This window comes from Syngnathus scovelli, chromosome 2 (assembly GCF_024217435.2).
Source record: "Syngnathus scovelli strain Florida chromosome 2, RoL_Ssco_1.2, whole genome shotgun sequence".
Classification (NCBI taxonomy): Eukaryota; Metazoa; Chordata; class Actinopteri; order Syngnathiformes; family Syngnathidae; genus Syngnathus; species Syngnathus scovelli.
The window spans coordinates 17591099-17618046 of record NC_090848.1 but is presented as its reverse complement, the minus strand read 5'-3'; the positions used below and the strand labels follow the sequence as shown (position 1 = coordinate 17618046).

The 26948-nt window shown below is 42.0% G+C and overlaps 1 protein-coding gene across 2 annotated transcripts in view; it reads left to right on the top strand.

Moving 5' to 3' along the window:
* Positions 1-26948, top strand: part of rerea (arginine-glutamic acid dipeptide (RE) repeats a) — a 117929-nt gene that overhangs the window by 7024 nt on the left and 83957 nt on the right. Inside the window, exon 1 of one of the 2 annotated variants that reach the window (XM_049755384.1) lies at positions 25949-25970. The exons of the other annotated variant lie outside the window; for it this stretch is intronic. The gene's annotated coding sequence lies outside the window, so the exon portion shown is untranslated. Of the gene's footprint in view, positions 1-25948; positions 25971-26948 lie in introns of those variants that run through there. 2 annotated transcript variants of the gene reach the window in all.

Sequence of the window (26948 nt, the reverse complement as noted above, 5' to 3'; positions counted from 1 at the left end):
TTTATTTATTTTATTCTGCTTCGTTGCGATTGCGCAGAAGGCCCAGTGTGCTTACGGATCTCTGACTTCGGATTTCATGGAGACGCCACACAAGCCAATGCTGAGTTCCCAGCTTATGTGGCTCTAAGGAAATAACCACCCGCTGCCCTCGCCCTCCCCCACGGCACTGTCCACTCTCCTCTTTGTGGCTTGCCTCGGGTATGCTCTGTCCTTGCTCACACCTTTGCCGTCTCGACCCGGCTATTGAGCGCCCCGAGCCCCCAGTTTAGTATGCTGGTACTTAAGGCCGGATCGACTGGGTTTAAGGATGAACGTGGTGTCTCTGCGCCGCAGTTCCAGCAGCCGTCACAGAGAAAATGAGTTTTGAGGATTGGGTTTAGATTTGCCAATGTAGCACTTCCACCCGGGCAGGGAGAGGGAGAGAGAGAGAGAGAGAGAGAAAGCGAATGAACAAGTGAAGCACAGCAATGCTATCAAATAGATCAATTTGTAATAAATCTGTTGCCTCAAGCTGTTGTTCAGTCCAACTCACTATAAGTTGTCTGCATCTCTCCGGCAACAAAATGTTTGTCAGGCCGGATGTGCAGAGCGCCTGCAGCTCGCTTCATCTTTTAATTGTTTTGGGTTTTTTTTTTCCTCTGAAGCTTTTGCTGCTCTCTTATCAGAGCGTTCAGTTGGGCACGAAAAAAATAACAAGTGTGATTGTAACCAATCGACGTGACCGAGAGCTGAAATGACCTACGCTACTGTCACGTTAAATCTCCCCATTATCAAATATGAGCCATTCATCAGGATGATGGAGCTATTGATTAAACTCTCAGCTGAGGTTGCTTAATGTATTCGCCAAGGGTCATTTGACAATATAAGGATGTGTTGTAGTTGCTGCTTTTATCCCCCCCTGAAAATTAAGCGAGTCCAATTTGAAGGGCTCTATTATTATGACAACGGTTTGATCAGTGCAGGTAACAAAAGAACGGACCTCTCGTGGGATCCCGCGGCTCCTCCTCCACTAGCAGCCATATGGAGCGTACTAATTGTGTTCTACGCCAGCCATTTTCACCCATCCATCAGGGACTTGTGAGAGTGCTGTAGCTATAATGTCACCAGCAGTGGGCTGGCCTTGTGAAAGAAACATTAGCAAGCAAGATGAGGAGACAGGAAGGCTATAAGCCGCACGTATCGATTGAACCGCTGAGCAAAATTTTCTGTGCCTTTTTAAAAGTGTAATTTGTATTGTATGCCTTTCCCCCTTACCCCGGCGAGCAACCTTCACTGCTGATACAATCTCATTCTAGGCATCAGGCCAGCGTATGCGTGCACTTGTACAGCTAATAAAAGGACTTCTCTCGTAATCCCTTCTTTCGGCGCACAATTTCTCCCATTAATTTGCATAGCGTTCATTCATATTCCGATGGTCCAGCCAGTTCCTCTGCCGGTGCTCATCTGTTTTGTTTAGTGACAGCAGAATTGCTGAAGTAATGGTGTGGAATGTAAATGTGACATTCTCAGTATTTGCTGAGCCCTCCAGGGTGCTGATTGGTCACAAAGTGTTTGAAGCGCTAAGTGTGACTGTGGCAAATCAGTGTACATTTTAATATAATATGCAATCATTAAAGCGGCACCTTTATGGAAATGAGATCCTCGGAAAGAGGCGCTGCTGCTGCTGCTAGAGAGGTTTTAAGAAAACACTAATGTGAAATCAAAAAGAGAGCGCTGTGTCCCTCTTGACGAGTTTCTAGTAATTATTGAAATTTATCTTTTCCGCAGCGCTGTAAATCTGCAAGATATTTCCTGTTAATAAAGCGACAGAAGCAGCCCAGGCGTTAGGCTGGGAAATAAAAGGCAATGAAGCCTCCAACATCCTCTCCCCAGCCCTGGAATGAAGCGGCACAAGCCCTAATTAACTGAGAGGATGAGCGGCTCGCCTTTTGCTAATGAAGATGCTCCTCTAGCTGCATGCTTCCAGCGCTGTCTATCTGGCTTTGGCTCGCCTCAGGTATTTTCTACCCCCTCCTGTAATATGTGTGAAATCATGGATGTGAGCTGTGCACTGATGCACAGAGAGAAGCTCTTCTGTTGCCAGGAGGTGTCGGCAGTCCTGCACAGGAAATCGGTGAGCTAGATGATGATTACCGTAGCTTATGTGCAATATATTGAGAGTGGGAGAGACAACATTGATCTCTTGTTATCGATTCCGTAGATCCTCTTCAAAATGACAATAAAGTTGTTCCTAGTGTCATCTTGGAGCACACCATTTTCAAATCAGCGGAGTAGCAAATTACTCCTGTCACCATCAGCCGCCCCAAAGCTCTCGCCGCGTTGTGTGATCATCTTGCAAGTTGAAAGTCAGGTTAAATCTCGCTTTGCTCGCTTTTGTTTGGGCTTCTGTCAGTGCCGCCACGTTGCATGCTTTGAAGCACTTCGTGTTGGTTTTGTAGCGCTGCCTCCATGTAAGCCAAAGCGCTCTGAATTTAGAGGGCAACAAAGTAGCTGTAATATGATCTGATGTAGCGCTTGTAGTGAAGGCACATGTTGTGGAGGAGGAGTGGGTCATGATTGATTGTTGGAAAACAGAGCTTGCTCGAGCTCCCACACACTATTTACCTGCAGCTTTCCTCCATTGTTTTTTTTTTTCTCCTTTCCCTCTGGCTGGCTGCGATATTCTCCCCTTGTCGCCTTTTCCCCCTCTTTGTTGTCGCAGGCAGCCCAAAAGCCCCTGGGGACAAACGGACAAATAGAAGACAGCAAAAGGTGAAGCTCTTCATCTTTCTCCCTCACCAGCACTCAGCCAGACAGGTTTCCAGGCACTCAAAAAAGCAAAACAAAAGGAGGATTCACAGTTGCTTAGCTTGAGGTATAGCACACCAGGAGGCTCATTGTCTTATTCGTCAAATGCAGAAAATATGAAGTGCTGGTTGGTTGGTAATGCAAGAGGGATCCATTTTTGTTCGGATTATGTACGTCACTCCAGGCGATGCTGTGGGATATTAGCATTTGTATCATAGAGCAGTATAGTAGATATGTCTAGAAAATCTTCTATTGTTTAATTTAGTGATGTTTGATACCACTTTTTTCAGGCTCTTACCTCAACTCTTAAGTACTCACTGAAACAAATACCAAGAAATTTATACCAGTACTTCTGATACGTAACATTGCTATTCAATTGATGTCAGATCATTTCAAATAAAGACCTGATTGTTCACATATGACAAAAGGCGGCGCAGTCATTCCACAATAAATAGTGTACTGTTCAAATGAAACACAAATACCTCAGTCTTATTTTGGATTCATGATAAATTAACAATAGTGAAAAATAAAACTGAAACCGCCCTGAGATATTTAGTCTTTGTTCAAAATAAATTGAAATGCAAAATACTACAGGTTCAATTAACTATGACACTGTGAAGTTGGAAAAGAGGTTGAAAAACTGTTCAAAAATGTATTGCACTTTTTTCACATCAAATGATGTTAAAATAGATTTTCACTTAAACTATTCATCACAAGATAACATGTTGAAAGATAAAATCTAAACAACTACAAGTGTCAGGAGGAAAAAAATGCCACGAGACAGCGCCGTTGACTAGTATCGGCACCCTTCGCAAACCTCGATACCTTGAAATAAGTCCGGTATTGTCCTGATAGAGATACTTGCCCATCCCTTGTTTGTGTCATAATTTTGAAGTGTGGGGTGCACAGTGTCTAAAAGCTAGTGGAGTATTTCTTTCAATGACATTTCTTTAGGTACGTGTTAAATACTGTATTTCAAGAATACCAGTATCGCAATATTCAACATCCATAGTACATATGACATGTTTTCCAATATTGTGCTGTCCTATTTCAGAGAACTACTGAATGGAAGAAAATAGACATATTTACAAACTTAGGGTGGACATTTCTCTGCATTTCCTATTTGGAAAATAATGATCGTGTTCATTGTTATGATTGTGGCGTGCGCAAATTGCCAAGTAGCTACGTGTCGACTCATCAGTATCCTCAAGATTATTTCTATATTCATTGTATGTAGTAGAAAGTATTTGGAATTAGTGTATTTATACCAACACCTATAGAGTTGAAAGGGGGAATCTTTGAAATGTAACACACCCACATGCTTACTTTTCTTTCTTGCCTATGAACTTGGTCAGGTTGTGGTGTAAACACCGCACTCCAGTTCCAACAGCTCATTTGCCTCTAACTTGAACGAACTTGATTAAATGCTTGCCTCATTTGGAACCATCCCAGCTGGACTCCCCCACAGGGTCCGTCTCGATCAGCTCTTGATTTTTTTAGAAATGATTAGCACCTGCTGTCGCGCAGATTTTTCCTTAAGTTGACGTCTTTGCAGATTTCACACGGGTGACTGAACTGTCGGAGAGGTTCGAGCCGCAAAGCAAACATTCTGCTCTGCACAAAGCCAGTGTTGCTCAGAAGATGGTGGCTCAATAGAATACATGCCAAAAGCAAGACTGGTGGCTGCGGTTTAAATTTCAGTCCTCTATGTGATCGCACGGCTTGGAGTCGCAGGGGATGAGAGTCCCCCACCACTGGGAACAGGGTCTCCCCCTGAGAACCAAGCAGACTTGCTTCTTTTCCCTTCCATGTTAGGCTCTGTATTTAACACTCGAGCGTTTCCATTAACAAACTGAGAGCTTGTGAAATTCCAAACATAAAACTAGACGACTTCTGACTCCCTAGAGTTTTATTTGTCTCGCCCGTGCTGCTGTAAAAAAGATGACAAGAGACAGAGGGAAAAAAACATACAAAAAAGAACACGTCCTCTATTTCCGTCTCTTTTGTCTGATTGCTTTACTCTACCTTTGGAGTGCGGCTGCTTATGTTACCTCGGCCTCGGCCACCTCGTACTTTCTGTTGCGGCGAGATAAAAAATGTGAGCCTTTCTTTGGGAGTTGATTGTAGATAAATAAACTCAGAGTGGTAGAGGTCACGGTTTGCTCTTAGATTCCGAGTATATTGTATTTGTAAGCTAATTAGCAGTAAGGGAGCTCACGGGCAATGAGGATTGAAAGGCATGCTTTAATTGTTTGTGGCATGTGAAATGAAAAACTATAATGTGTGACTAGAGGCCCCAGGTGACAGCAATCTGGTCGGCAGCTTAAGAAGAGCGTCCGAGAAATGCGTTTGCACATGTCTCCTTCTGCTTCTTCCGAGCCATAAAGCTCTTTCAGATAATTGGCCAGCAGCAATTTCTCCTCACGCTATGTGTGATCCTGTACTGAGGCCCGAAGAAAACCTTGCCGGTATCACGAGTGAATCCTGTGGTTTGAGCGTGTGTGTTTGCTTGCAGTCCTTGTTCTCTGCACAGCTCTGCAGCACCGCCTGATTTGACTTGGTAATGGGCCATTGATGAGTCTTTGGGGGGAATTGAAAAAGGCTCGCAAAGCTGTGCTGCCAAGACAGTGCATGAAATGCCACCATATGTGTTTTACATTGGAATTGACACAATTCACAATCAGATTGTAAATCAGACTGAAATGACTCCTTTTATAATTGAGCGTCAGCTCTTGTGATTCCTATGCCTGTTGTCCGCCGCGTGATGTTTGTAAGAATGATGCAGCGTGACCACACTGCACACTAGTCTACATCATTAAGTCCATCTAATGTTCACAGGCTTGAATTGAACCATGGCGACGACAGAGTGACTCTCTGGCTCTAAAGAGTGTCGCCGGTGAGAGGAAATTTTGCATTTGGCGTAGTAGAAATAGAAATCATTATCTCCCCCCTCCCTCCTTTGTTTGGGGCTGTTGAAAAGAGGACGCCGTGGTGAAAGACAGACATTTTGCAACAAGATTATAGTGAGCAAAATTAAATCAATAAGCCTATTTTACCTCACTATTCACATATTTGTCTCTTAAAGCCTATCCTCACTGAAGTAGAATGTCTTTATTGACATTGTACAACTGGTATACAACTGCATGTTTGCGATACTTGGCATATATTTGTGCTCTTTCTTTAACGCCCTAAAATGCCACAAGGTGACGCCAAAGCCCCGATTAAAGCAAAAGTAGTAAGTTACGTTCTCAAAGTAGTATGTTTAAAGTGATACAGTATGTGGTGCAAAAAATAATAAATAACCCGTAAACCATATATTTTTAAGTTAAGTTTTATAAGATGCACTTAAAATTAAATTGTGTTTTTGTATTACAGTGTTTGGTATATTTATTGCCTAAGCCAGCAATTTACATACTGGAAGGAGGCACAATTTTTCAGTCGTGACACTGTTGACCCACAGGTACGTTAATGGACAAAACATATCAATATATACAAAATTGGAATATTATTGAGGTACTGTTTAGTCTACATATCATCCCAAGTCCGCAAAAGGTTTTTAGGCTCCTCACGTTACAGTATAAGGACAACTTAGCTATGTCTGCCATATAGTGGTGAATTGTGATATTCCAACTTAAAACTACTACAGTCAATACCTGCCTACTTGGAGTTCCATAGTTGCAGATTTTTTTCGGTCTTTGTTTTATTTGGGGTGATTCAAGGAAAATAGCCCTCTATGATATTGTATTTAATAAAACTTGTAGCAACTTAATTAAAAACAATGTAAACAAACTGTGCATTACAATTAATATAGTGCGATGTCTTGTGGTGTGCCTAACTTGACCACTAGGGGGAAAGAAATTCAAGCATGAAGAGACGAACAAAGAAGACTTTCACAACTGACTAAAATAGAGTGATTTTTAGATAAGATGAAGAATCCTGTGTGTATAGTACTTACTATATTGTACTACTTACTATATATAAATGTCTTGATGCACCATTTATGTTCAAATATCGATTCTAGTCCGTCCATAGTGTTTTTATTGTGTGTTAGCATCAAGTGTGTGGTTGTTTTGAATAAACAATGTGCTCCCTGGTTTGTTTTGTTCGACAGTAAACTTCAACTGGTTTGGGGGGGGTTAAAGAGTGTTTCACCTTTTTTGTTTTTACTATCTGCTAAACTGCTGCTTGTTACGAGAGTTGAATTAAGGCCACAGCCACCATTCAAAATGTTCCCCTTAAAACAAGCAGAAAGATAATCCAAAAAACGCCCATTAACTTGAGAAATTTGTAATTTGAGAAACTTGTATCTCAAGGCGCCACAGCTACAAAAGTATCTTACATTGTATACAATTTAGGTGGTAATCACGGAGACCAAAAGTCCAAAGATTTTACGTGTTTTATCATATGATTTAGCAACACTTCTGTCATCACGAGCATGTGGAGATTTGCATCACAGTAGTAAGTACTCGTCATTAAGCGCATAACCACACAAAGCTGCCAGATGGCAGCTATCAATATCTAACATAGATACTGTAGCAATAAAGATATTGCAACACTGTTAAATAGTCCCAGTCCAATTCTGTTCCCCAACAGCAGATTGAATCCATATTTAGCAGAGCTCATAGCTGAATGAAAAGTGCTCTCGGTGCTGAGAACATAAAAGGTAGCCAAACCAGGAGTAGTAGGGGAGATAAAAGCAGCTTGCTTGAAGCACTCTGTTATTTGAAGCACATTTCTACCGCTGTTGATGAAGCCGCTAACATAATAATTTATCTCGCTGACTTTTTATCACTCAGCGCGCAGCACACACACATACATAGACACACACGCTCACTTAAAGTAGCTACACACAAACAAATATTCCTTTCGACGCCACGGGTCAGCCCCTGCTAATATGAAAGTGATTCAGAGATGAAATGCTCATCATTTTGCAGAGAGGTGCTCTGAACAAAAAAATAATAAAGGGGGTGAGGGGCAAGGACTGCCTCGCTGGGGCATCATGTCTGTGTTATCTCCTCCGCTAGTGCTGCAATTAATATTAATGTGCTTTAAAGCTCCCTCCACCACTCCCTCCCTCCCGCCCTCCCTCCCTCGTGCATGCATGTGTGCAATGCAGGGGAGGAAGAGAGCAATAAAACCAACAGGATAAAAATCCAAGTAGGATATGACAGTCGTCATGTCAGCTGTCTTTGCCGCTGGACGGATAAAGGCCAGCGTTGAATTGTGAATCTCCGTTATAGAGACAGGAAGGTAGCGCTGCGTATAGGTGTCTACTTGTAGCCTCAGCCATGGCGACGTTCCGGGCGGTGAGCGGCCTGCTTATTTAGTCGTGTTGTAATAATGCTTGACCTTTTCCCGAGTCCACCACCTGCCCTTTAGCGCCTTAGCCTCCCTTCAAATGCCCGTGTGTGCGTGTGTGTGTGTGTGTTGTGTGTGTGTGACTCAAACACACACTGGCAGGGACTAGAGGAGAAACGAGCACCTCCTTTGCAAGGAGCTTCATGGTCTGCCAACTCCTCGAGTGGATTGTTCCAAATTAGTATGCATTAGGTGGTTAGTGCAAAGCATTTAATTATGCAAGATGGCACTAAACTGTCTATGTTATGATTAGCCCAACACGTTACACCCTTAATTCTTCATTCCCCCCCCACCTCTCTGTCTCTTGGCGGGTGAGTGGGGGTGATCAGCTGGCGAAGGAGCCGAATGTGCCCTTATTTCCCTTCAGAGCATCGCTTGTATCTGCGGAATTCTCACCCTAGAAGTCTGTTTCTATTTTCTGTCTCGGTGCATCTCCGTGGCGCTCCCCGTGATATTTAGTCAAACGGTGTGGAATCAAGTGGCTTACTTGTACTGTATTTGCTCGGCCGCCTTTCATGGTAGGCAAAACACAAAATCTCGAGTGGTGGCGCCAAGGTAGAGCGTGAGCAAGGGAGGCAGTTGTGCGGCTGCCGAAGAAGCCCAGCAGCTCCCCGGAGGAGCGCATTATACAGCAAAGATATCAAACCATGAATCATTTACGCTCGTCCTCCCCTTGCCTTCTTCTACCCCTGCACGCCAGCCAGCCAGCCGGCCGGCCGTATACTTTGCCTTTCTCTCTGCATCTTTCATGAAGGATAATTGAATTTGATCAAAATTGGCGACTTTATGTATTATTGATTATAAACGTGTTGCCTTCACCATGGACAAGTTTTTTGTCGACAGTTAACAAAAAGATCAATAGCCTGTATATCGTCTGATTGTGTGATGGGTATCTTGGTGGTGAGTGTTCACACTAAAGCTGTTGTACATTCTAGTTTTGTGTGTGTGTGTGCATTTCTGTGTTTGTTTCAAAGATGCTAGTTTGTTTTAGGGTTGAGCGATAATTTAGATTTTTTTTAATAGGTAAAAAATACATGGTACGATTGTTAAGGAAGAAGCAGATTGCACTGGCCGTTGTAGCTATAATATAATACAAAGAGGTGAATGAGTGAGAAATGAGAGGGTGGATATTTGAGAAGCTCTTTGCTGTATTCATCATTGCACGTGTGCATTATAGTGACGGAGACTCTCGACACTTCACTTTTTCAGCTGTCGGTAAAAATTGAATTGTAAATACTACTTAGTATTATTGTAAAACACAATATGTATGTAGATGCTATATTGGTACAGCTTAGCGGTGGCTGGCTAGGTGTCGCTTTGTATTCAAAAACATCATTTTTGTTGTGATTCGACCTGGCCTTTTTAATCGGCTGTTATTTCCGCAACATTGCAAAAACGTTCAATGAATGACATTCGTAATCGCGGTAGAAATTAGTGGCTACTCCTGAAATTTCATAGCAGAATCCCTCAATTTGGACAACAGATCTGTCACGGTCAGGCTGCATCCCTCGGCAAGTTTTTTGAATGGGAAGTTTGTATGCTTGCATCGAGTTCTCCATCTAGTACACCTTCTGACTTTGAGTGTGGCTGCAATCTTTATCACATGTAATGACTCATCAGATGCAAACTCAATAGACTATGTGTAACCTGAGAGAAATGAATGTGACTTTTCTGTGTAAAACAGTTAAGACTTTGTCTGGAAGAAGATCAAAGCTGGAGTGATAAACTGGACAGCCGTGATGCGACACTGATGTCATGGCATCGCCAGAAACATACAAAGCGCCCTGTTAAATTGCAATGTTGTCATGACTGCTGCTCACAGCATTTGTGTGCCGCCTGGATTTTTGTGACATGCTATGCTGGCAGTATTCCGCTGGAATTCACACAGGTAGGCGGCATGTGTTCGCATTACTGCTGGTCTTGCATTTTGCAAGACATATTTGTACAACAGTGTAACATTTTATTGTGTCATACTTGGAACGTAGTACGTATGACATAACAGGCTAAGTATTTCCTTTGAAATCAATTTGTTACACGAAAAGCTGTCATATTACGTTGTTTTCCTTGTTTCTCAACCAACATGATGATGATACAGTAACCTCCAACGTGGAAACCTGAAAGATATGAGTAATGACACCTTCCCAAAATGTTAAGGAGTTTAAACTGTAAATATACATTTACAAAACACTCATATCATTTCAAACTCATCTTACAATATTACTGAAGTAAAGATGCCTTACAGATGATTTGATTTAAAAAACAAAAACACGAGAAGTGTTGGCAAAACACGTCACCTTCCTAACCTGCAAAAATAGCAACTGGCAAGACCTTTGTTTTTGTTAGCTTGATCTTTTTAATAGCCAATCAGCAGAGCAAAAACATTCACATGTGGCAAAGGCTCTCCAAAATCTCCGTTAAAGTTAATGTCTCCCCGACATATATAAATGACTACTACTATCTACTTTATTGGTGCCATTTCAGGGCATTACAGACAGCCACAAATAACTACTGAGAGACAACATTTATCTATTTATTTATAAATTGCTAAAGAAAGGTTACACACAAGCACACTCACAAATTGGCATTGACTTATAGTGTTCACCTACTTTGCGGATTACCTAAATGTAGAAGGACAGAGTGCAAATTGTGTATTGTCAAACGGCACATCCAGCATGCAGTGTGCACGTAAGGATGCTATTGTGATGTTTGTTGTGTTGTCGCCGCCGCCGCTGCTGCTGCCGCTCTGTGTTTTGTGTGAAAGGTGGATGGGGCATGAGGGTTAATGTGGTGGAAAAGAGTGATTTAGGTCAGCGGTCGTGTCTGCATCTGTCACACTGACAGGCTGGTGCTTTACAAGCCTCTGTGTGCGGTGTTGAATAAAAGAGAGCGGCAAAGACAAGGGACGAATGAGCCGACTTTGCAAATGGAAAGGAAGCGAAACCTGACTCGACTGTGATTTGTGCTTTCAGCGACAGGCGCGCCGTTACAAGCGGCCGTTTGATATAAACCTAATCAGCTTCACCTCTTTATTGAGGATCAAGACTGTTAAAGCCGCCGCAAATAAGTGAATGTCTCCCTGTCTTCTTCCGCTGGGTTATCCTTCACGCCCGTCATCGTCTCGCTCTCACTACATCTCCTTCCCCGTGCGTCTCTCTATAACCTTTCCCGTGCTTCTTCATCCGCTCACTCCCTTCATTTTTTTTCAGCTAGGAGTGCACTTGAGTTTCTGTGTAAACACCGCAATCACTGATGAGGAAAAGAGCTGACGTCTCTGCGCGGGGACTAGAGGGAGCCATTTTGTGTTACTTATCAATGCGCGTGTCTGTCTCTTTTAAGCGCAATTGACCCATCTGCGCCGATTCCTTTTGCTCAGTGTTTGCAACATTGTAAGAATGCGTCCATTTAAAATAAAAATAATAATGATTTCCACTTGATGAGACCGTGGCAGATGGTCCCTTTCCCCGGATTATCTCCCGTTTTTTCCATATGTTGACTTTCACATTTTATAATAGCTAGATAATGTTGATGAAATGAAATGATGAATGAAAAATCTGCTCTTGGCTCGCATATTTAACAGCATTTGTGAATGAGTTTGGAATGAATGAATTTGGCAAGTATATCTCTGAGCATTAAAGTAATAGACCGATGTATTTTTTTAATCAAAATTAAGTATTGAATATTTTTAAAACAGATTATTTTAGCCATTATTCCATTAATCTGATACAGTTTTATGTGTATAAAAACATTTCCCTGCTTACTGCTTATCAACCAATTATTTCTGCTTCTTTGGTATTTAATGATAAAGACAGTTGAGCAATATCACACAAGAAGGGCTGATGGTCGTTGTTTTCTAAAATACTAGCAGATGTTACAAAATGTATTATTTTGACTAAACACAAAAGATAATCAGTCTGCTTTGATGAAAGACTATAGAAATCACTTATTACTTACTTTTGAGAGACTGAAGTCAGAAAATTTGGTTAAAAATGGCTCTAAACGATTACTCGATGATGAAACTACTTGACGATTAAATTGATCATTAATTTGTTGTTAACTGATACTTTTTGATACCTCTAATCAAAACACGTGTGTTGTATAGACACTCACACATTATGCACAAATACTGTGTTAAAAAGAACAACTGCCATAAATCTATTATTATGCGAATGTAGGGCAACTGACATTGGTCAGTCGAGTAATGTGGAGGTTACCCTCTTTTATTATCTATCGTTTAATTCTGTGTTGTCAGTCACTGTCTAGTCACTGTTCGATCACTCATTTAGCAGTTAACAAACCTTTTGAGATGTGGCTGTGTCTTGTCGTTTTTACCGTTTTGATGGGATCTTGCTGTAAATATTTCTTAATCCCATCTTCATATACATGGCTTGCTGTCATGTCTGTATCAAACACATTTCACAGCGCAATCAATTCCTCGTCTTTCTTTGCTACGTTACAGCTGCTCTCTGTTTTTTTTTATTGTGAGAGCCACTGCCCTTTGGAGGTTTTAGTCGAAGCACAGCAACATATTCATCGGCAGCCCACGGCCTAATCAGACGGAGCGCAATCATTGTCAACCAATTGTGTTACTCTTGACCTCCCACATGGAGAAAGCCTGCACTGGCTCTCCAGAGTGCCACCCCAATTACTGCAGCGGTAACGGTGATAAAGAAGGCTCAAATGAAAATGGCTGATTGACGAGGACACGCAGCGCTCATAATGGGATTATAAGCAAGGTAACGGTAATAGTGTTAGTGGCCCCAGCGGCGCAGCGGGATTCTAAACACTGACCAGGTATTTTGTGATTTACCCCCATCTGCATCCTCACTCTAATGTGCATCTAAGCAGTGTCCTCATGGGGCACCTCGAGCCCAACCCCGTTGTTCGACTTCTGCTGCAGTGTCAAGGGGCGTGTGTGTTTAACAGGGCTTTTATGCTTATATGAGCCGCCAGTGACAGCCTCCCTCTCGCTCTCACTCTCGCCGTCGTTTTTCTAGTGACAGCTGTGGGATCAGAACAAAAAGCTGTCAATTTCTAAAGCAGCAGCCTGCCTTATCCTTTTCTCTCAAACTCACACACATGCGAGCGAGTGCTCTACGAATGGCACAATTAAGAGGTAACCGTGCCAAGAATCAACGCTCAAAGCCTATTTTTACATTATTTATCATCTATCTACATAAAGAGGAGAAAAGCCCTCACATATGTGCCACCTTGCCGAGGAATGATATTTGTATTCTTGAATTTCTGAAACAGTGCGGCTCTTTGTGTCAGTTCAGAGCTCCCTTTTGTTGTCTGACAACATTAACGGAGGCATAATTAATTGACCTTGGCAGCTCCAGTGGCAGGTGCCGACTTCGACATGATCCAGCGCTTCCTGTTGAGCACCCAGTGAGTTTTTTTTTTTTTTTTTTTGTACCCGCACACATTGGACTTTTGTGGATACGTGCGTGGCATACTACCTGAGGGGGCACCCACCCCAATTTGATTTTGCCTCCCCAGGCCTGCCCAGACCAATGAAGAACAGAGCTTACTGCCCCCTTCTCTACTCTCGCCGGTAATTTATGAAAGCAAATGCAAGCTTTTTCCTCGCGCCCGAACGTTTTGATTTTCGGCACTAGCAGACGCTCTCATGGTAGATAAAAGACTGACAACGTTCCATAGAACTCCACAGCACACTGCATCTGTATTTACTGCGCCACTCGGCCTGCTTCTGTGAAGGGAGGAGGAGGAGGAGAAAATGGAGGATAGGCTGCTGCATTCATGTGTCTTTACATTGACATGTTTCATCCGGGAAAGCGGCAGTGGACAGTTGGCGGAGAGTAAAACTGTCAATCAGTCCTTTTCTACACGCTAGTACAGCAACACTATATTTACTCCCATAAAAACTGGTGAAGGAAGACATTATTGCTGCTCTTGACATTTTTCACTTATTTTCTTCTTGGTCCTCATTTTAAGAGAGCAGGATGATTGTTGGTTTCTGGCTCAGATGTTTTTGCTGAGATGATAGAAAGTAATTGCCATTCATTGTTAATGTATCTCTTTTTTTCACATTTGCATTCAGTTAAGGTGCAATGATTAATTAACAACTATACTTTTGATGATGTATTGTTTAGATATTTTTTAAATTACATTTGTTCAAATTCTTGGGATTTTTAGCTTCTCAATATAGTATTAATCCAATTTCTTTAGTCTCCCATGAAAGCAGACTGATTGAATAAAATCAGACTTAGCTTGCCAACTTAGCTTTCCATGCTTTCAATTTGACTTAATGTCCTGTTTTTAAGTTATTAACCAAATCTGATTAATCGCTTAATTGGTAAAAAAAAATTGACAGATTAATTAATTATTTAAATAATAGTTAGTTGCAGCCTTAAAATGTGGGTAATATAATTATTTTCGCAAATGCTCACCTACAGCGATGATAGGTTAATGAGTATTCATAAATTATTAAAACTGAAATCTTTCATAAGTTGGACAAACATAAACAAAGCAGAAATCAACTTCTCTGACGAGGTTCACCAGGATGTCATGTTGACTTTCTCATCATTCCTTTCTGCTTGAATTAACACTGCAAGTAGTCACCTTTCTTCAGGGTCACCCACTCAATGCAGCCGACAAAAACTCATTAACCTAACTGGAGTAACGTTTGTATTGATTCTCCTGATGCACTGTAATTGCAGTATCTCGAATTTTCAGCAGCAGAACCTGTAAGGGCAAACGCAATCCTTTTCAGGGTCAAACTGTTGCCAACATATCACTACAAAAAATCAAGTGCTCCCAAGAATTGAGGAAAATATAATTGCTTCTATCAATAGTTGAAATTATAACTATGAATTGAACTGTGATCCAAACCGTAGTGATGTTTTTTCAGCTACCATAAAAAATATGACATGATTTGATCCCAAAAAAATACACCAAAAATGCACGTGCACACATAGATGATACAAAGGAGCTTCATAACTTCCCAAGCTGAACTTTGCTCCTCCCTGACTTTCAAAGATTTTAGTCTATCAGTCAAGGTTTACTTCTTCAACATGATTTCTTGACACCAATTACTAAGTACAATAAACTATGATGAACAACTCAAATGTTTCCAATTAGCCACAGCATCACTGCCCTCTTGTGGCCCTTTGGGACATTACAGCAAGCGCATTAAACCGCAGATAGGTGAGTTTTTCAGCAAAATGCTTAGGACAGGTACCGCAGGAGGAACAAACAGGTGAATTTGTGAATAGTGAACTGCAAGTAAGTTTTTATTCTAATTTTGCAGCAAGTATTAAGTAAAATGAAGTTAAACACAGTTTTTGAGTACTATATTTCACCTTGTCTCACATTTTCCCTCCTCCCCCAAGCAAAACATACATGCTAATCTATTGATGCTTACTGAATCAAGGTCTCACACGAGGCACTGACATCTTGTGCCTTTTGTACAATAGTAGATGGCGCATTTTTTCTTCCTGAAAAAATTGATGAATTCCAAATTGTACGACCTTCTCGGTGCTTTATTCATACAATCCTGGTGCAAGTGGGTATTGTTTCAAGTAACCCGCTGTCTGTCATGTTCCTGCGCCTTCATGTCGTACATAACGTAGCCTGTGGTGACAGGAAGACTAATGCATTCATAGCGCTGCCACAGTCAGCAGCATTGCTTTACCTTTGCTTAATTGAGGAGAAACTCCCCTGACGCCTGCTTAGCACTGCACCAGCTAGGCGAGCAGCTAAAGTCTAAACCTTTGGAGCTGAGGCCACCCAACCTTGACAGAGAAATAAAACAAGCCAAGACCGCTCAGGGACTACTGGGGGGGGGGTTACGGGGGATGATTTAATAATGTTGATGAGCTATTACGCCAACCTTCAGTCCCGCTCACACACTCTCTCTGTCATCGCTCTTTACATGGAGAGGTAGGCAGCCCCCGACCAACTCTGTGCCTGAAGGTGTATTCAGATGGGCCTGCTAAATATTTCAGAGCCTGAAGACAGGGTAAAAGATTTGCGAGCAAAAGCCAGAGCGCGGGGAGCAAAGAAAATCTGTGCTGAGGGTTTTGACATGTACTGTGGAGGGAGCTTAGAGAGTGTAGTCAAGGGCAGCCGGGGCAGGCTTGTGATTGGCTGACTTCAGAATGTAGTCAGGGTTGTGTGCGAAAAAGAGTCTTTGTCTGAGTACTGTAAAGCAGTGAACATACGTACTGATTTTTAACAGTTTAACCATTTTAAAACCGTGCCCCATCTCACAAATGACCGTGGGCTCTCATCGACTCTTCCTCGCCGCCATTCTTCTCTCAGTTGAGCGCTTGGTGGCATAAAGGTCAGAGTGGACATGAGTAGAGCTGTGCATATGAATTTTGGTGACGATTAGAGAACAGAAGGAGACAAAGCAAGCCAGGGAACAGTTTTACAATGCTTGCCTCCTCCCTTCTTTCATGACAGTCAGACTCGTATATGAAAAAAGTAGTTTCCACCCATAAATAATGGGCATCATAAAGATCTGATAAATGTAGTCGTAAAAAACAACAACAACGCATTAACTCACGACTGAGTTTTTCTGCGGGGGGAATTTTAATTGTTGACATCCTTTTTACATACACAAGTACCAATGTTCAGGCCGTTGAATACCTCGCCCGGTGCCGCCGGAAAATGAAAAAAATGATACAAGTACGACAGTATAGAAGCAATGCTAAAAATGGAGTGGACTATATTGCCAAACAACTAAGTTGAGTACAATTTAAGCGTATCTTCCCGTGGCAAGACTGAGCATGACAATCTTGCCTCACTGTCCTCAAGGGGCTGCTGTGAGTTTCAATGAGGTGATGAGAGGTTGGTGTCAGGACACCTGCAATGTCAGGTGCAGAGAAAGAGAAGCGATGGAGACTGGTCGGGCGAGCTAGTGGTGAGATTGCCGAGCAAAGAGAGCTTTTTGTAATTGGACAGCGCACAGGAGTCTTTGCCCCCACTGCCTCTTTTTATCCTCCAGCACCGCTTCACTCACCACTAGTTATTACCCAGCCATTATCAGCTGCTCTCCCAATGCACACCGCTGCTTTTTATTCAAAAGGCCTCACTCATACAAGGATGGTGGATTTATTTGTTGTGCAAGTAGCCGTCTCTCTTATTCATTCCACCTTGGAGTGTTTTGTTTGCTTTTTTAGACCATTTAATCATGGCTGAATACCCCACAACAACAACACGGCACCATAACCACAACTTCAGGCTTAAGACTGTACGATACGGATTTTAACATATTCACTTCATTCTGAGCGCAACATTTTTGCCAGCAGTTTGTGGGGATGTTTTTTTCCTCATTTCCAAATCATTTTATTCATAACGTTTACACGTGTTGTTGGTTTTGCCCTATTCTGCTCTGGTCGTTCCACGGTAGCACCGTGATTCGTTCTGTTGTTTTTGTCGCTTTTATGAAGATGTTGGATTGCTACAAGAGTCATTCTTGCAAATTTTCATGTGTGATTTATTATTCCACGCAGGTGTATTTGTATCTAAATTTTGGTGCGTCTTGTCTTTGTGATAAAGTCTCGTTGACGACGATATTTTGTCCTAATTTTCATTGATGACAGAAATACTAGTGTGAGCACTGCATATTTCTTTGACTTATTTTGTGAGTTATGTTCCTGGCATACCAAACAAAGTGAAAAATAAGCTGCTCAGAAATATGGAGGTACAATTTGCAGACAGTCACAAACAGCTTTTGAGGTGTTTTTTTTTTTGCAAACTAACTGTGATGCTAGAGCAGTGGTTCTTAACCTGGGTTCGATCGAACCCTAGGGGTTCGGTGAGTCGGCTTCAGGGGTTCGGCAGAGCTGGTATGTCATTCCCCCCCACTAAAGAGGGGTTCGGTGAATGCGCATATGAAACTGATGGGGTTCGGTACCTCCAAAAAGGTTAAGAACCACTGTGCTAGAGTTTGTGTAACCAATGAATTCAAAGCGGTGAACCAAAATAGATGACTCTGTCACAGGGTTGGTTACATTCTGAATGAATTTCTTGACTTCTCCAGCAAAAAAAGCAATAGCATACAAAAATAATAATAATAATGATAATAATGGACAAACATTGATGATGAAAGAGAGTCTGCTGACACACATGTTTGGATAAAAAGGGCATGAAATGGGGTTGGCCCCACGTCACCAACTTTGGCAACTTTGTCCAAATAATCTCCTCGCACGCGATATTCCATATCTCGTCTTGAAAGGGATTTGGGCTGCAACGATATCACACCTGCTATTACCTTGACATTTTCTCTGTCTGCGAGGCAGCCTGGAGTCACTCTCAGCTGCTGCGCTCGCCCCTGGATTGTTCTGCAGTACCTCAAACTGAGATGGAGTGAGGCCATTAAAGCAGTAGATCTCCTGCTCGGCAACACTCCCACAGGCGCTCTCCAAAAAACACGTATGCAACTGGGCAAACACGCATCCATGCGGCCAAGTATTCATGTCATAGCGCACATCCTCCAAGTGGGACTACCCACATACATCAAACCTGGTTGTGCTGTCAGCACATTAAAAAAAGAAAAGAAAGCCAATTGTGGGACTGCCTTTCCCCCTCCTAGATAGGGTCAGAGTTGACTTGAAATTACGGTGCCCCCATCAAAGCCAGTGATGGATTTCAACATGCACCGTGTTTACCCCTGCACATACACTTTCAGTGACAGAACACAGCACCATTTTGTAGCACCTCAAGGACCCCCCACCCCCAAACCCCCACGTATGAGCAATAGATGAGGTGGTGCCAATAAGTGAATTTGCTGTTATTTCCCCTGGCTCTTAGCTGAAGATGTCAAACCTCCGCCAGTGAGGCAGCCAAGGATGACAGGCGACAAACACGCGCGCGCGCACACACACAACACGCACACACACACAATCCCCTTTTATTCTTCTGTGTAATTTATCAAATTGCTTGGGCATGCGGTAAATGGACCCAGGTCTCATCAGAGGAGGAAAAAAATACATTAGGTCGCTTCCAATGTGATTACAGTGAATTTTAAGCATTGTATTCACATTCGCTCAAAGAATTATGTCGACGGTTTGATCGCTTTATAGTTTAACTGGCTACACTTGAGCAATTAACAAGGCTTTTGACTCGTTTACGACAACAACAAAGATGCCATGAATAGAATGTGCAAGTAGTCTTTAAACATTTTCTCCCTAATGCCCACACCAGCACACTTTTATTGTACAAGAGGCGGCATGGTTCTCACCGAGTGATTCGTCACAGCTCCTCTTTTTGTATTACAAATCACCTCTCTTCCTTTTGCACCCCGTCCTCTCTAAATCATTTCCTTACACATGTGCGGCCGCCCTCTCTTGCTGTGATTCTGATACTTCATAACAGTGGGAGGAAATTGAGCTGACCTTGAGGCTGCCGAGACCCTTTTCTAATGCTGATGTATGGGCCTACGGTCGCAGGCGGGCAGTAAGTGAGAGTCATGTTTTTATTTGCCCGGGTGCGTGGCCCCGGTGTCAGGACGCATAACAAGGTTCATTTCTCGGCCACTCAAGCTGGCTCCGTGTCACCGCAATTCCAGTCCAATAGGTACGACTTAGCCAAATGTGTCTTTGTATGCAGAGATAAGTGGCATCATGTTGCCTCGAGGATTTGGATAGCCGCTGAGGGCCACTACTTCTCAATGGTCTCAAGCATAAAGCTGCAGCAGCACTCTTAGTTTTGCTCTCTGCATTTCCCATTTGGAACATCCAAGCTTTTTGTTCCCATGGAGTAATTGCAGTGGCGCCTTGGCTCATGACTTTATTTGTTCCATGACCACACTTGTAACGCAATACACTCACATCTCAAATCATAGTAGTCTATTACCGTTATTCTCTGTCTGCCATGAATGTAAAAACAAAGCCTGAGTTGGCTTTAAAATATCTGAAATCCATATTTTAAGTCTTAAAAATGGTGTCTCATCATAAATAGAATTTTGTGATGTAAATATGGTAGGACTGATTTGAAATTTAAATCAACATCATTATGTAGTAGAATACAATTTTCAAATCACTAAGCCTGCATTGTATATATGTATGTATAGTAATGAAAAGCATGAGGAGATGAGATAGAAACATTTTGAAATCAAGTCATCAATGCTCTCATTAAGTTGCATTATTATTGGTCTTTTTTGTAGAGGATAAAGAATGCCTGTGAGTATTGTTATATATATTGTCTGTCCACATTTTGGCACCACCATTTGTGTTCAAACAGCCCTTATAACACTGAAAACAGCTCAGGGCCTCTTATATTAATAAAAAAAATAAAAATTGACTATATGCTAAACTGAAGTGAGTTGAATTTGCCGCCACCATCCAGCAAGGCGCATCTCTCAATCCAAAGCAAAAACAACGCCTGCTTCATCCCAAATTCTCAAAATATACACATTAGGTTCATTTAAGGGTGTAAACTGCTCATAGGTGTGGATGTTTTTTTTTTTTGTCTTTATGTACCATGTGTACTGAAGGGTTAAATGCAGACACAGGCCAAATATTGTGTAAGCATGTACATGGCAGAAACAATATATAGTCTTAATCTGATGGAGGAGGGCTTTGAATCATAATATCAATTCCATTCATCCTTGTCAACACTAGTAAGGATAGTGATAGTCCAAACATCAGAGAGAGAACAGCCTCGTTAATATTTGATTCATATGCTTGCATGCCATTGCCCAAGGACTACTGTTGGACTACAGATGAGATTACAGATTATTCATTTGGAAATAATACAGTGTGTTTGAACATCCTTACGTCACTGTTGTGTCTGTATATGGCATATTATCGCCACCCTTAAGACCGCCCATCTTCTTCTCATCAGTAGCACTGTGCTCATCATCGCAATCAGCTACTTTCTAACACAATCAGCCTGCTCTCAAATGACAGTCACGATTGAGAAATAGACGGGGGGCTAATGATTGAAGCCTGAGGAGGCGGACACAACTTAATATCTGTTCAATATAATGCAATCCATTACGACAGCAACCTTCAGCAAGCCCCCTCTTCCTCAGTTCTGCTATTGAGTTCTATTTGTGTATGTGGTTTCTGTTTAAAAAGTACAAAAGGTTAATTAACAGCAGTCGAAAGCACTATCAACGTAGACGTCTGCAAATCCATGTCGGCAATGTGTACGCTGTTAAACACGATGTTTTGGCTGTTACGGGTACGAATGAATGATTGGCATTCTAAGCACACTGCAGCCAAGGGACTCGATAAGTTGCTATTAAGATATGGAGGACCCTTATTAGGGACGCTTACTGAGATGTATGTAAATGAGTCTGCATTCAACATATTCAAATGAAAGTGCTTATTTTGTATCAAGATACACGACTGATGATGCGTTTATTGATTTTTACATCTTATTGTTTCATTGGCTGTGGCTTTGTATGCTCACTTATTTTAATAACCTCATTAAAGTCTCTTTACGGATTCCTCCCAGCACATAAAAATGTCAAACGTGATTTTCCCCGATTGCATAAATCACAGCGTATTATTCAAAATCAAATCTCTCTGCATGCGGCCGAAGCTAATGTGCTGTGATGTTATTACGATATGGATATTCCTCCACCCGTCTGCGCCGCAATGTTTTGTCTTCAGTCCTTCAAGCATGCATATTTAACAGAGGCACACTAGCGCGGCACAGTGTGCACGTTAATATGGTAATACAAATGCAAGGATGACTCAACGGCAGCACTGCTGCTTGCCGTGAGGACAATGGTGTCATTGTCAGGAAGGTTAAAATCAGATGTTACCCTAATTTAGACCGTGGACTTGGTGGACGTTTTCATTTCCCGAAGCTTGTTGTGTATTCTGTATTGAATATTGCATTGGCTTTGCTTCGCGCTGATGACATGTTTGGATGTGATGCATTCACAGTCTATTCTACAGCACTGACTGTATTTAAAATAGTTCAATACAGTAATAGAGAGCTACACTTTCTGGCCATTGATTTTGGCACATTGTAGGCTCAGACAGTCGATATGTTTACATGGCGTATTGAATTATTTGGTGAGTCCGACTGGACTTTAGAGATGCATGTAAACTGTAGTTTGTTGAACAACGCTGTTCCGTCACTTGACTCGGTTAATGACAACTTGCCGTGAACAGTATGGATAAAAACAGGATGAATTAAGCTCCGAAAGAATGTTTAGAATCGTTATTATTATAAAGTGACTACTAATCGAATATCAAAATAGTTGACTAATTTGACACTCAATTATTTTACAATTAATCAATTCTGGCACCTCGGCTTACATGTACAAACACTTTGTCATTTTAAACTCATTTTACAATTTTACCCTTAAAATGAGTTGTAAATGTTTCAGCTTTTTAAAAGTCACACCGAGCACAATCACACATGCGGCAAAGACTCGGACTGTTTGCCGCAACAACCCCTAGCTTAACCTGCCTACATCCAAAGCTCTTGGGTTATTTATCGAGATTAACATTGACATTCTTGACACACATTGCTACTTGCCTACTATTCGGGGCTCTGGTGCCATCTTGTGATATTTTAAAGCCTTTCATTTCAGCTAAATATGTTAAGGCTGCACCTTAATAACCGTCACTGTCATTTATAAACATGTCAGGAATGCTTGTACAAGCTACAAAATTGAATTGTTGAATCTTTATTTTGAATTCAAGATGTAAGATAATGTTGGTTAAATTAGAGCGGTAGCTTTCGGGTGCGATATGTTTAGTCGACTAATCGCAAATTGTATCCTAGTCTTTTTTGGTAGCCCTCGCCGATTAATGGCAAATAGTATCCTAGTCTTTTTTGGCAGCCCTCGAAGACAGCCAGTAATACAATTTTAAAGTGTGAGGCCAGCTGAAGTAATGGATGCTGCTCTTGTGATGTGAGCCAGCTTCCTTCCTAAGGGCTGTGGTGGTCAAGGGGGAGGGAGGATTTCAGCACGGGATTTTGGGATTGTCATGTCAAAAAGGTCTCCCTGCAGCAGAGTGAATCGCAGCATGGGTGTGTAGGTGTCTGTGCGTGTCTATGTGCGTTTGTGCGTGTGCTCCAGCTTTGAAATTCAAAGACCGAGACCATCAGACAGCTAAAGAGGGAAAGGCCAGTTTATCATTTTCATCATGTCGTTACCCTCAAAGTGCTCACATATAATCCTCATCAACTCACAGCCCCAAAGTTACATTCTTACGTAGTACGTCCTAGAATATTGAGATGTACATGTCTAAGGCCATTGACATTCTTTTCACTGACTGTTTTACGACTTGTGGGATGAGTTGTTTGTTGTAGGAATGGTGTTGCCCTGCCTCTAAACAAGATTAGCAATGTTAGTCACAAACCGGTTTTAGTACCCTCAACAACTCAGAAACCAGAGTCCTTTAACATTACATCTGACATTTTGTTGCCAATGTTTAGCTTGATAGTGTTTGTAGCTAACGTCTCATCTGGTTTATGTTGATCATGTTTGATCTTTGCGTAACCTAATGTATTATTTTTGGATGTTATAAGCTGTGAATTTCCCCGCTGTGGGAAATAAAGTCTTGGCCCTGTAGTGTTTGATGGCCATGATGTCTGTCACAGTGGAAATCCCAGTGTTGCCAAAGGGTTGCAAAATCAATGTGGACTATTCATATACGGTTCTAATCCTCGGATTTACTACCGTTTAATCTGTAGTTATGGCAGGGCGCTGGCGTTTTTAATGCCATCAAACAGATGTCTCTGCTCAGCCATCCAAGTTAGGTTGCACCTGGTGGCCATCAAACCTTGGCACCATGGAGGCAAATTTCTTCCTTCCCCTTCAGGTAGTAATTATCACAACAGGAATAGAAGTACAACAGTCTTGCATTTAAAGTAGACGTGTGAGGGGAAAAAAAGCTTCCGGCTAGAAGTATTCTCAATGATAGTTGACATTGTCAAGCATTCATTTAACAATAACATTAGTTACCTGAAAGCAAAGAAAGTAGCCTCTTAAGTGGCCGTCCATTTTCTGGCCGGCTCAACTTTACCACTTCATCAAATTCTGACGTTTCATGACTCAGAGTGAACAACAGTCACTTAATAATTCATTAAGTGGCTAATTTAATCACAGGCCACTTTGGGCACATACGTGGAATGGTTAGATGGAAAAGTAGCTTAGTAACAAATTAGCTTCTAGCTCAACTAAGTGGAGTCAACAAAAACATGGTCAGTGGCAAAAGAGGCCACAAGAGGCCATGAATGTTTGCCAAAAGCTAGCATAGCTCATCTGTGTTTTAACACCTTGTCTTGAAAGATGATCTATTGTGGGTCCATTTTCAGCCCATTGGTTTTGGCAACTAGGCTGAAACAAGATCACTTTGATGACAATGAAAAAGGCCGTACGCCCTTAAAGTATTTATTTTTCTCACAAGAATCAGATTTTGTTAAATGTCAGGGATGATCAAGTTATCAGTGAGCCTTTTGTTTTTAAAGGTAATGTAAAATGAAGTGTACCAGCAGAGGCCCTATTGATTGTATAACTATTTTGCTGCCTAAAGATGATGTCATCGATGTGAAGTTGAACTACCTGCCCATCCACGCTAGTCCAACTCCCCCCACCACTGGCATTGAAATAGATGTTAGTCTCGCACAATTTCTTTTTTTTGTTTGACATGTGTGTCTCTAGTTTTGATTGTCTGTGATTCATCAATTTGCAAATTGCATGCCCATTTCGAGTCAGTGCCAACATCCGAAATGCTTCTCATGGTTGTTCGTACTTGTGTTGTTTTTTCTCTTCGGCTCTGTCAAATATCAGTCCAATTCACACTTGGCATGTGCTGCAGAGATTGCAGAGAGAAGCGTGATCTTTTTTTTATTCCCAGGCATACTTGCAAATTTAAAAGCGAGAGGACTATTCATTGGGAGTGTATTTCAGGAGACGTGTTGCATCAGAAGTGGAGCATGAATAATATCAAACAGGAGCATTTTGCACTTGCAAATATCCAGGGATTTCGGCCTTGTTTTCTTCAAGCTTTGCAGTCAATAAATAATTGGATAAGAGGAACCACAGCAAAGATAAAATGTCAAGCATGAATCTACTAATATTCATGAGCACAGGTGCAAATAGTTACTATATAAATATTGGGGTTGCTTGTCTTCCATTGGAGGGAATCCGTTGATTTGCAGAGCATTGATGGCAGATTATTATCATAACGCAGGATTTCTCAATGCATGCTTCTTAATGATCGGCAGTTCGATGAGAGGGTTAATTGAGACAATTACTGTGCACCCTTCCATGCAGATGTGTCTTCTGTCTGTGCAATGTGAAACTGCTTGCATTGAAATGTTGCAGATTGATGCGTGTCTTTGGTTTAAATGCAGACAACGTCTCAGCTTGGGGATGCCGAATGTGAAATGTCAACGTTATTGAACAGGTGCTGCGAGGCAGGCAGTGCTGTGATGTTTTTATTTCCAAGCTCTTGTCGAGTGAGGCGCAGAAGAGAGGGCTCAAGGGATAATAGGGGGGGGGGGGGGGGGGGGGGGTTGTTCAGGGGTGTGCGTGCATGTGTGTGTTTTCATTCTGTGTGTAGTGGCTGAGTGCCGAGATGTGCACTTATTGAGTCATGGGAAATGATCACCGGTTCTGAATAAATTGTCCTCCTCGATGATGTTAACCGTGATTTCTATTATTTATTATTTGCACGTCCATGTCCATGCAGTGTGCTTCCAAAAATCGTACAACGAGCCGTTGTCACCTGGTTTGTGCCATTTTTTGCATCATTCATGTATTTTCCCGCCTGTCCCTCCCCCTGTCCTCTGTGTGTCCGTTTCCCGTCAGTGTTTTTCTTGCAGATTGTCGTTTTGTCAATACTTGTTGAGAGCCGGTGAGCTTGGAGGTGAATGCAGTCAAGGTTAGTCAACAACACCTCATGACACGCTAGAGCGCTGACTAACACTGCACCTCCCCAAAGAAATGTTTCCATTCTTGCCCGGTGGACCTTTTGTTACCTTTCTCTACCTGTCCTTGATGCTCTCATCCATGTTACTCCCCGTCATCATCATCATCTCCTATTTTCTCCCTGCCATTTCTGCTGCTGCCTTCACGATCAATGGAAATGTACTGGCTCAAGCTTTGTGTCTGAATGGATTAACTCATATTTCATAGCCTTACACACACTGTGCCAGGCCCTGTCACTCACAGCGGGTGTCTTTGTCATGAGCATTTCATGTTAAGGTTTTATGTCCAGTGATATTTAGTTTTTGCCCTGGCCATTTAAAAATAATCAAACCAAAAAAATAATAAGGCTTATTTGGTTGGCTTAACACATACTCGAAAAGCACCTCTTCTGATACCGATTCCCTGAGTAATCAATGGGATAATGGACTACAAAATGATTCATTTGTGACAATACTAATATAGACAAACTCCTTACACTTGTGGCACTTTTCTTCAGTGGTAAGATTTATTTAATGTTCGCTCGTTAAATGTTAAACACTGGACTCGAGCATAGCCAAGTAGCGAGCGACTTAATGAGTTTAGTTCTTGCCCTCCTGCTGCTGATGTGTTCATGAGCCTCTCTCTCACTTCCCGTGGCATCCGTCTTTCTCCTCCATCCGTCCTCTATATTCTGTGTGCTGATTTAAGGAGCTCACGCTGCGCCAAGCCTCTTCTGTCTATTCCCCGCTGCTCCTATTACATTGACTGTTAGCATGCAGCATGTTAGGTTACTGCGTGCCTCAACACTGTTACTCTATCTTCCCCATCTATCCCTCTCAAACTCTCTTCCCTCCTTTCTTGCTCACTCACGCACACAAACACACAGTAAATGTTAAATTCTTCATGCATCATGCAAAATATGTTCATCCGCACAAGCAATTTGCAGTTTCCG